This window comes from Ambystoma mexicanum, chromosome 5p (genome assembly GCF_040938575.1).
Source record: "Ambystoma mexicanum isolate Mex_15411 chromosome 5p, UKY_AmexF1_1, whole genome shotgun sequence".
NCBI lineage: Eukaryota > Metazoa > Chordata > Amphibia > Caudata > Ambystomatidae > Ambystoma > Ambystoma mexicanum.
In genome coordinates, this window is record NC_090930.1 from 1,038,415,584 (window position 1) to 1,038,426,420 (window position 10,837).

Below are 10,837 nucleotides of genomic sequence, written 5' to 3' on the forward strand. Positions count from 1 at the left end.
TGCTGATGGCTTTCAGAGGGGCCAAGGTAGGCTGCTGTGAGTAGGGTACTGCTACCATCCAAGGGGATACTAACAGGGCTTGAGCAACTGTTCTGAAGCTCTGGGCAGGGATGAAAAGCTTGGCTTTCTGCAATGCAAGCTAGTGCCATGCTGCTAGGGTCTTCTTGGTGATTTGTGTTTTAATTATATCGGGTTTGAAGCTCCTTGCAGGAGTGGCATGCACCCTGCCTCCCCTGGATCCACAGCAATCAGGTGAGTTTTAGGAACTAAGGGCCTCATTCCGAGTATGGAGGTAGTCATGGCACTACTTGCGCCATGACTACCTCCCATACCAGGTCCGGGTCCGGGTCCGACTTGGTTCAATGGGGACTTACCGGTCCATTCTGACCCTGGAGGGACTGGTAAGTCCCCATTGAAAAATCCATTCCCCATTCCCATTTGAGCCTCCATGGGGCTCAATGGGAATGGGGAAGTAGCTAATAACGGTACCGCAATTTGCGGTACCATTATTAGCTCTCTGGTCCCTTAGCGGCTCCCGCTAAGGGCACCTGGTAAAACCAGGTGCCCATTGAGGGACCCGCTAAGGGACCTCGGAATAGGGCGCAAAGGGATTACCGGCACCAATGTCCTTAACGGTGCCCGGTATCCCTTTGCGCCCACCTCAGAATGAGGCCCTAGGTCTGCCTTAGCACAAACGGGGGAAGATGATTAGGGTAATGGCAGTGGATACAGCAGGGATTTAGGAACACCAGGAAGAGGTTTAGGGAGAGGTGATGGATAGGGAGGGAGAATATAGGGAAAGAGCTCTTCTCAGTGGTGTGCAGGCTCCTCCCTGGGCTCGATTGACCTCATACAAACCCAGTACAACTCTTCATGTAGCATACACACTCATCCACCTACAATGTCTCAGCACCTATGAGTCTCTGGGTTTGCACCACTTGTGTGTCTCTGACTGTTGTAATGGTGCAGAAGTAAGGCTCAGACACAAAGTTGGCATAGTTTTGGTTATAAATATTTATTGACCAATGTGAAGGTTGGGATAACAGCCTTTCTGTTCCTAAAGCTAAGAGGGGTTTCCCTACCTCAAAGAAATCTAAGGAAAATGTCAGAATGTCAAACAAATAGTCAGTCACTGCTGTGTCCAAAAACCTTCCTTCTGACCCTAACACTAGTAGCCTAAATCTAATGTGCTAATGTGCAAGGACATTGTTTTCTGAACTTAAAGTGGTAATGACAGTTCTTGCCAACGGAAAAGTTTCCATTATCTCGGTGATAAAATAACAAAAGAAATGTTCCTTTTCCACAATGAATTAATCCAATAATTAGGGGTTAGCTCTTTGTGTGATTTCATTTCTTTATCTATTTGAGCCCCAGACTCAGTACCCTCTTGAATGAACTTTACAGCGTTCTTGGATTTCCAAATGGGTGTACGTCCGAGACTCGCAATGCTGTATTATACAAACTTGTTGTGCTCTCCTGTCAAGCGTATGTTTACTTCTGATCTGTCACTTTTGCTATCATGGTCCCAGACCCTCTTATTCTCGTGTTCTCATGTGGGTGTGAGTTCCAGGCTCACAATGCATGGTCACAATAGCTTGGTTTACTCTCTTGCCAAGCATAGGCTTCCTTCACTACTGTTTCTGTTTTTCTCAGGGACCCAGACCCTCTTATTCTCTGGCTGGGTGCAGGTCCCAGACTCGCAATGCACTGTTGCAATAGCTTGGTTAACTCTCCTGCCAAGCATATAGTTCCTTTTGTACTATCTCTGTTTCTCTCAGGGTCCAAGACACTCTTATTCTTTGGCTCTCATGTGGGTGCGGGTCCCAGACTTGCAACGTTGCTTGCCTGCTTGGTTTACGCTCCTGCAAAATATACAAGTGTCTCTTTCTTTCTCGCAAGTTCTTGGTGTCCCAGACCCTCTTATCTAGTGTTCTGAATTTGTTCCCTGTCTCCCCTATACCTGTAGCACGTCTCGAACTGCCTGCGTGCCTGTTTGAGCACCAGTCCTTTGCTTTGAGGCTCTGGCAGCGTTTGGGTTCTCCATCTGGTTGGTCAATTCTTCTTCCCTGGGCTGTACCTTCCTCCTCCAGCCATATTTGGGTTCCTCTTTTCATCGGAGGTTGCTCCGCCAGTTTCTGTTCCCTTCTTGGGCTATGCTTTTCCTTTCCAGTGGCTTGCTGGACTTTGGGATGCCCAAAGGGTTAATCAGGCAACTTACAAAGTAGCTTCTTCTCCCTGGACTACGTTTTTGCTCTTGTTTGCCTCTGTGCACAGCGTCTCCTGCTGCGGTTCCCCATTCACCGGGTCGCCGTCTCCCGGTTTTCCTCATCAGAGTATGGTTCTCTCCATGTTGGTTCCCCTCTGCTATTTTGTATGTACTTTGACCATTCAAATGCTGTGAGAAACTAGACCGTTCACTCCGGTACTCTGGAGTGATTTTCATATTCCTGGTCATCTTCTTCACATTACTTGTATTGGAACTATATAGAAAGCAACTTGTATTTTCAGGGCCGCTAGTCAGGTCTAACATACCAGGTTAGTTGAAATAACAATAAAATACATTGGCACTGGTTGGACAGAGGGAAGGAGCGTTTTGGTAGGGCAAAGAGGGAGGGTCTAACACAGTGTTGGCATAAAACATTCTCTGGGGATGGTCATCCCTAATCCTATAAGGGGCTACCTTTCCCATGTGATCCACCCCCAGTGCACCACCCCCAGGGAGATTATTGTACCATGGACGTACCATCCTGGCCTCATTGGAAAGGTCTGCCTCTAGGGGAGAAGGGATGTTATCCACAGATTCGTCACACTGGGCTTTCTAGTGCCTGTGAATATGCTAGTGTGCACTGCTCAAGGGTCGTCTGAGCATACTGTGTCTGCGGGGGTAAAGGTTGGAAAAATGTCTGCATGCCGCTTGCGGGCACTGACAAGTGGCCACTAATTATCTTTGCCTACAGTCGTGCTTCCAAGCTTGCCCTTGCCGGTTGCTGTCTGTTGCTTGACTACCGCTCATCGTGGGGCGTGGCCGCTGAATCCTTCTCCTTGGCTGCCGGTGCTCAGCAGCTCTACTGTGATGCTGTACATTCTTTGGAGGGGAAGGGCCCCCTTGTCCACTACTTCCCTGTATGTGTTTTTTTGCCACAGGAGTGCAGTGTGGACCTCTGGCAGTGCAGATCCTTATTTGTATTATTATTTATTATTAGTGAGCAAGACCCATGGGATATCCCTATGGCACCCATGTGTAGGGTTACTCCTTGGTACACTTATTGTGTGTGTGGGCACCGCGTGTTTCCCCAGAGCAGGGTATGGGCTGGTGGCAGCTAAATGCTGATTTTACAGGAGCTCTGGGTCTCCCCCACCAATGCCCTGTCATAGTAATCAATGGATTCCCGAACAGAGGCAAGATGGGCACTGTAAGCAACATGGCTTTCTGCCTTTCGCCCTTGTTTCTCAAAGTGCTGAGAAACCCTGGCTCTATTTCCCCTTCCCGCTGATTGAATGTTGGGTGGAAGGACCATATATGGCTCTGGGGTTGCCCCAGCTAGACCAGTAGGAGCCTTCTCAGGGACTGCTTGTTTTGGGTGCTCCCTAGGGGCGGGACCTGAATGAATGCAAAGGGGAACCCATTCACATTTTGTTTTGTGGGTGTCTGGTTTTGGTTGTGTTTCACAATGCCTGTGGTCTGCCTGAGCCAGCCCTGTCTTAAACTGGAATGAATTCAGTGTGTGCTCTGAAAGCCTGGGAGTTGCCCCCAATACATAGCCACTGTTTTGAGTGTCTGGTTTTGGGTGAATGACCTGAATGTCTGGGAGCCTGATTGGGTACTGCATAATGAATGCCCTAGTGTGCGATTGACTAACTCAGCCTAGCTCAGCCTGAGTGAATGGGAGGATTTGTGTATAACAGAAAACCCCTCACATAACTATGTGTCAAAAGGCTGAAGACAGAAGTCAGAAGCTTGTATCCTGAATCCAGCTGGAGGAAGAAGTCTGCGGATGCAACTCTTCATCAAATACAAAGGCTGCTGTGCTGATTCAAGAACTGATCAAGAGAGGACCTGAACAGGTGACCTCTTCCCATAACTACGAGCGGATACCATGCAACTGCTGTTCTTCACCCGAAGTGTCCTGGAAGCCAGTCCTGAGTCCCTGCCATCCTGTAGAAGGGCCTTTGTGGATCCAGAAGAAGAGTGACCAGACATCTTAAGCCCAAGAAGTCCTCCAGTGTCGTCCTCTGTCCGGAGGCTGTTCGTGACCAGAATAAAGCCAGATTGCTCTGTATTGCCCAGAGGAGGGGGTACACTGGCATGGTGCTGCTTGGCACACAGAGCATGCCAAGTTCTAACCTACCAAAGAAATATTCAAGTGGCACTGCTGACACAATATCTGCCAACCTTTCTACAGCGGAGGTAGTCCAGTGTCCCTGCTTGCAAAGAAGTGCCCGCTGGTGGGTTTCCCACAATTCCAACCTAAAGAAAGAGTCCAGAGGGTCCAAACTTGGTGGTGACTCAGAGATGTCCAGTGCTCGAGTACAAGTCACCAGAAGCCATCCTGTTGTCTGTGCTGCAGCTGTAGTACCAAAGAACCGAACAACACCCAAACCCAAATTACCGAAAGCCGACAACTAATTCTGTCACTGCACCTGTCACCGACAAAGATCATCGACGATAACCAAAGGACTCGACCTCACCTTCCAAGCCTTGTCGAGGTACAGAGTACGTTTCAGCTTCATGGAACAGAATCACACTTAGAAGTATCCAAAAAGTTTTATATTTGGAAAGATTTTTAAATTTCTATTTTACATAATGAACATCATATTAAAGAGAAAACACATAGGGAAACATAATTTGCCTTATCAGAACAAAATGGAAGCAAGATCCTGTACTTGCAGGATGATATAGTTAGACAAACGTTAATTCAGTTGTTTCTGTCACTACGGCAAGTAGACGATAGGCGTCAGAAAAAGAGTGAACAGATAAACTAAAACAAGTCAATCATTCAATTCTCTATAAAAATAAACAGTTCACAGCGGTAGTGTTGTGTATTTGGTGAAAAAAGTGTCTACACCAGGTGTTTCAGCCCTATAACGGGGCTAGGTGAGCCATTTCTTCCTAGGGCCTTCATCAGGACGAATGGAAACAGTGTGGCCAGGATGTTCAGGAAGTGCTGAAACAGGAATGGAGAAACTTGATAAGGGGAGGATCAAAACTAATTTGATTTAGAAGGTGACATGAATCACTACATGTCTGACTAGGAAATGGAAAGACATGGCTTACCTGTGGGACGAGGGTCTAACCACAGGTAAAGGTGACGTAGGTAAACTAGTAGAAAAATGGACAATACCCAATGAATACATATGGTATTGTAAAACTCAATCGTAGAGAAAAGTATTAATAATAAGGTCCACGTGCCTGCTAAGTGGATCTTACCTATTAATGGTGGCTGTACGTCCAAAATCAGCGTGCAGGGGCAGCTATCGCTTCACATATATGGCTTAAAGCAGAGAAATGAATGTGATCACTCTAAATGTGAGGTCTAAATAGTGCAGTATGCACTCAGTGTATTAAAAGAGCCGTATCAACTTGCTTACCCAAGATAGGGGATGTCTCTCATTGGCAACAGTACAAGCACGGAAAAATACCCATCTAATGGAGTCCCTGGAGGGGATCTGAAATAAGATCGAAAACGTGATGTCACAATTTTCTTAATATAATGTGGGCTAAATGCACACTGCACTGTACAATGACTTGAGCGTGTTTGTCAGCTGTATCTGTGCTCATGGGTGTAAGCTGTAACGCTGTGGATGGCCGGCTGACGTGTGAACAGTGCTTGCGCGATGCTGCCGATGGAGGAGCTCTCAGTGAAGCGGCCTCTGCAGTGTCTGTTTGTATCTGGCGGACACACGCCATGTAGTGATATGGTGGGCGCCATCTTGGATAGGGAATGAATAATAGCGTGGAAAAAGGCGAAATACACTATGGAATCTTTGAGTGCCCATGCGGCCTCTTACATGTGGGCAAAACTATCCGCCCCATAAAAATGCGTATCTCTGAACATCGCTCCTGTATCCGGAACAATGTTCCAGACAAACCTCTTGTTGAACATTTTGGCCTCTTCAAACATAAGGATGTGGACCTCAGATGGTTCATCATCCAAAAACTTGAATCAATGATTAGAGGGGGGAGATCTAAATAGAGCCCTCACACAACTGGAGCAGAGGTGCGTGCACAGATTAGACACGATAAAAACAGGTCTAAATATTTCCGTTGAATGGAAATCTTTTGTGTAGGATACACTCTGTAGCCATGCTTATTTTAATAACACCTTGCTGCAGACAACCCCTCACAGTGTCCTCTGTATAGATTTAGACACATGACTTTCAATAGCTTTACGAGTGACCCTAGCTTAACTATGATGTATTAATTGAGGCTCTGTCTGACTAGCCAGATAAGGATTAGGCTCTCAGGTGGTTACCACAATGTCCTTCTAAGAACCATTATAATGTTCCCATGCGAGTGATTTATTATGACACGATGCATTGAAAACAACTGTACACATGTATGTCGGTCCCCTTTGGTTTGATAGATGGTAACACACTTCACCAATCAATTTTGGCTCATGCCGATCTAGCACCACCATGCCACATAGATGAACCCAGGTTTACGAGGCATTTTTTCCTTGACCTTCCCCTCAGGAACGCAGCACCATTTAAAAGCCCCTTTAGCAATGGTTTGTTTGTTTTTTCTGGGTCTGTATTTGACTACTACATCGAGGGCACTCCGCCCCCTTTTTTTCCTGAAAACACGTACACTGGATACAATGATCTGGTCCCCATGGCAACGTCTATCAACTCTGCGTTTTTATTTGACTTTCCCCTAGGCAGCCTTATTTGTCCAGCTACTCATACTAATACGTGCCTTTTTATCCTGTTTGGGTTTATAATTTCGGATTTTTCCGCGCTATTATTCATTCCCTATCCAAGATGGCACCCACCATATCACTACACAGCGCTTAGCAATGGCATCTTCGCGGTAAGCGTGTGTCCGCCAGATACAAACAGACACTGCAGAGGCCGCTTCACTGAGAGCTCCTCCATCGGCAGCATTGCGCAAGCACTGTTCACGCGTCAGCCGGCCGTCCACAGCGTTACAGCTTACACCCGCGAGCACAGATACAGGTAACAAACGTGCTCAAGTCATTGTACAGCGCAGTGTGCATTTAGCCCACATTATATTAAGAAAATTGTGACATCCCGTTTTCGATCTTATTTCAGATCTGCTCCCGGGACTCCATTAGATGGGTATTTTTTCGTGCTTGTACAGTTGCCAATGAGAGACATCCCCTATCTTGGGTAAGCACGTTGATACGGCTCTTTTAATACACTGAGTGCATACTGCACTATTTAGACTTCACATTTAGAGTGATCACATTCATTTTTCTGCTTTTAGCAATATATGTGAAGAGATAGCTGCCCTTGCATGCTGACTTTGTACGAACAGACACCATTAATAGGTAAGATCCTCTTAGCAGGCACATGGACCTTATTATTAATTCCTTTCTCTATGATTGAGTTTTACAATACCAGATGTATTCACTGGGTATTGTCCATTTTTCTACTCGGTTACCTACGTCACCTTTACCTGTGGTTAGACCCTCGTCCCCACAGGTAAGCCATGTCTTTCCATTTCCTAGTCAGACATGTAGTGATTCATGTCATCTTCTAAATCAAATTAGTTTTGAGCCTCCCCTTATCATGTTTCTCCATTCCTGTTTCAGCACTTCCTGAACATCCTGACCACACTGTTTCCCTTCGTCGTGATGAAGGCCCTAGGAAGAAATGGCTCACATAGCCCCGTTATAGGGCTGAAACACCTGGTGTAGATGCTTTTTTCACCAAATACACAACACTACCACTGTGAACTGTTTGTTTTCATAGAGAATTGTATGACTGACTTGTTTTAGTTTATCTGTTCACTCTTTTTCTGACGCTTTTGTCTACTTTCAGTAGCGACAGAAACAACTGCATTAACGTTTGTCTAACTATATCACCCTGCAAGTACAGGATCTTGCTTCCGTTTTGTTCTGAAAATGCAAATTATGTTTGCCTATGTGTTTTGTCTTTAATATGATGTTCATTATATAAAATAGAAATTTAAAAATATTTCCAAATATAAAACTTTTTGGATACTTCTAAGTGTGATTCTATACACTTGCAATTGCTGATTTTTGGAATGAAACAGAAGGGAGGAGGATACATAGCAAGATTGTTTTCAACCCATTCATTTTTGTTCTGGTAACGTAAGCCTTCCTGGGCAGAATAGGGTTACTTCCACCAGGAGCCCTTTGATATCATTTAGCTTCATGGAACATCCACATTCGCCATAGCAACCCAAGCAAAGAGACCACTGTGACAGGCCTTCACTGCTGCCTTTCTGACAAACAATTGGTTCCCTTCTCCTGCTCGACAACGACGACCCAGTGACTGCTTCTTCCATAGGGTTTCTGTGCTTGAGGGGTATCATCGAGTAAAGCTGAGACACTTCATCACTTCACCTTCCAAGGCATCCACAGCACTGTGACGAGGAAGAGGTGCTCCCTTTAGGATGATGGGACCTGTAAGAGAAAAGCAGACAATAACTGAACATTTAGGGACTGGGCTTTAAAATAAAAGAAAAGTATAACCTAACTTTTATTGCAGGTTGCCCTGGTGGTGGGATCTTCATACAGAATTGCATTTTGCCATGAAATTTATTCTGCCAGTGTTCTAAAGTAATTTGCCTGCATTTTTATATTTGTGGTTTAAAGGTTAAACCGTGTTTAGTAATTCGAGTGCATTTTATTACAACTACCTTTTTGGTGCATTATTGCTGAACCTATTTTGCTGACTGTTGAAGTAGAGTTCCCTGTGTACAAAGTAAGTTGTATTTATATGTATTTAATCACCTAACCCAATTCTTTTTAATACAAGAAATGTGTTAGCACATAACATAGTGCATAGACATTCCTTTGAGGGGGCCATGGGGATCAACTGGATCTAAGAACCAGCCTGCATCACCATCCTTGAGTCTCAGCCTTGGTTGCTCATCCATTGCTACTATTTGAGAGCCATGGACGGGTTGCCTCTGTGCCTCTACACCACCCATATAGGTGGTAGTATCACAGACCCCACTCTCCACTGTTATGGATTCTAAAGGGGTGTAACACTCCAGACCAGGACTCTTGAAACTGGCCAAGGATGCAGTGCACAATTAAAACAATTTTACTTTATTGATTACGGATTCAGTTGAGAAGGCACCCAACACATCTCACACCCCCCTTTACAAATACCCCGGTTTGCAATGGACCATGAACCAGGCCGGTGTGTAATAATACAATATTTATGTATTTTTAATTTCAATGAAAATCGCACAAATTTAATATAGGGCAGCAATCACCAGTATGGTGATAATTACACTGTAAACTGATAGAATACACTTAGTCTGACCTTCCTACATGAGATACACAATGCACAATTGAATAAAAGCAAGATTTCCCTTCGGGTATGATTTCAGATAGCACCACAGTAAATATTTCCCCCTGCAACACTCCCGCAACCCTTGCTAACCAAATTCTGTGTGGGTAGAAAGGAGTAGCATGAAGTCAAGTATACTAGACAACAAACAGAATGCAAATCCGACCTTCCCCCTCAGAATCAGAGGCAAAATCAGATGGAAACCTGGGAAATTGAGCAACATAGCACTCAGAATTACTAAATACTTGTTTTACATGTGAGGTTGAATGAATGAGGTAGAAATGAGTATAGCAGTATCAGAGATGTAAGAAAACTAGCAAACTACAAGGCAATGTACTAACAACGGGCATACAGTTCAGAAAATCGACTTGGCAAGGAAAAACACAGTGCAGCCAAATCACACGTGGAGAAATTGCATTTGCTTATTTTCATGGGTTTAAAATGACAAAACAGCTTGGAAAATGAACTAAACAGAGATAATCGCATTTCGGTTTTTATGCTAACATACCAAGGCACATAGCAGGGAAGAGACTACAGTGAAAGGGTAACTTTTGATGGGTGGTAGGATAAGATTTTTGAGAGGGAAATAAAATCAGATTTTAGGATACAAGAAGTACACAGGAACAATCGATTTAAAAAAGGAAAATGACATGTGCTACCAAACTATAATTTTGTGGTTAGATTATCAAGAAGAAAAAGGCTGCCTGTGAAAAGGGTTAAGCTGCAGTCTTAACCCCCGCCCATGTCGTGTGTCTCTTTATGTGGGAATTAATTAGTTTATTCCAAATATGACTAAGGACGTATGCAATGGAATAAAAGGATAGGAAAGAAAAGCGCTAACACATGGAGATCAAAAAGAGGATGCATGGAGGATTCTGACCATTATAACAAGTTACTAAGATACTTATGGGATTGCTTATAGGGTGGAACAAATGGCAAGTTATCAAAATTGAATATGCTACATTTTGCTATGGGGAAGGGAAATACTTACAACCAATACTTGAGTGGAGTAGCTTGGACAGGAGTCTGGTCACTGCGTGGTGGCTAGGCTCTCCTTTAGGGACTCAGGGAGGCAACAGGGGTCCGTTTCAGTAGATAGCGAGGTGCATCAGCTGGGCAAAGCAGGTCTGGTCTCAGAATGATCCCAAAAAGTGTACCATAGCCTTTCCCACTTTCTCCCTTAATTATTGGGATCTTTGTGGGGTTTAATTCTGGATGATAGCACTGCCTGGATAAATCAGCTAGCTCTGGCCTGGTTTCTAGAATCTGGAATTTTGCAGGGTAAATATGGAATTTCTGGATCTCTGGATGTGCTGGAGCTGGAAAG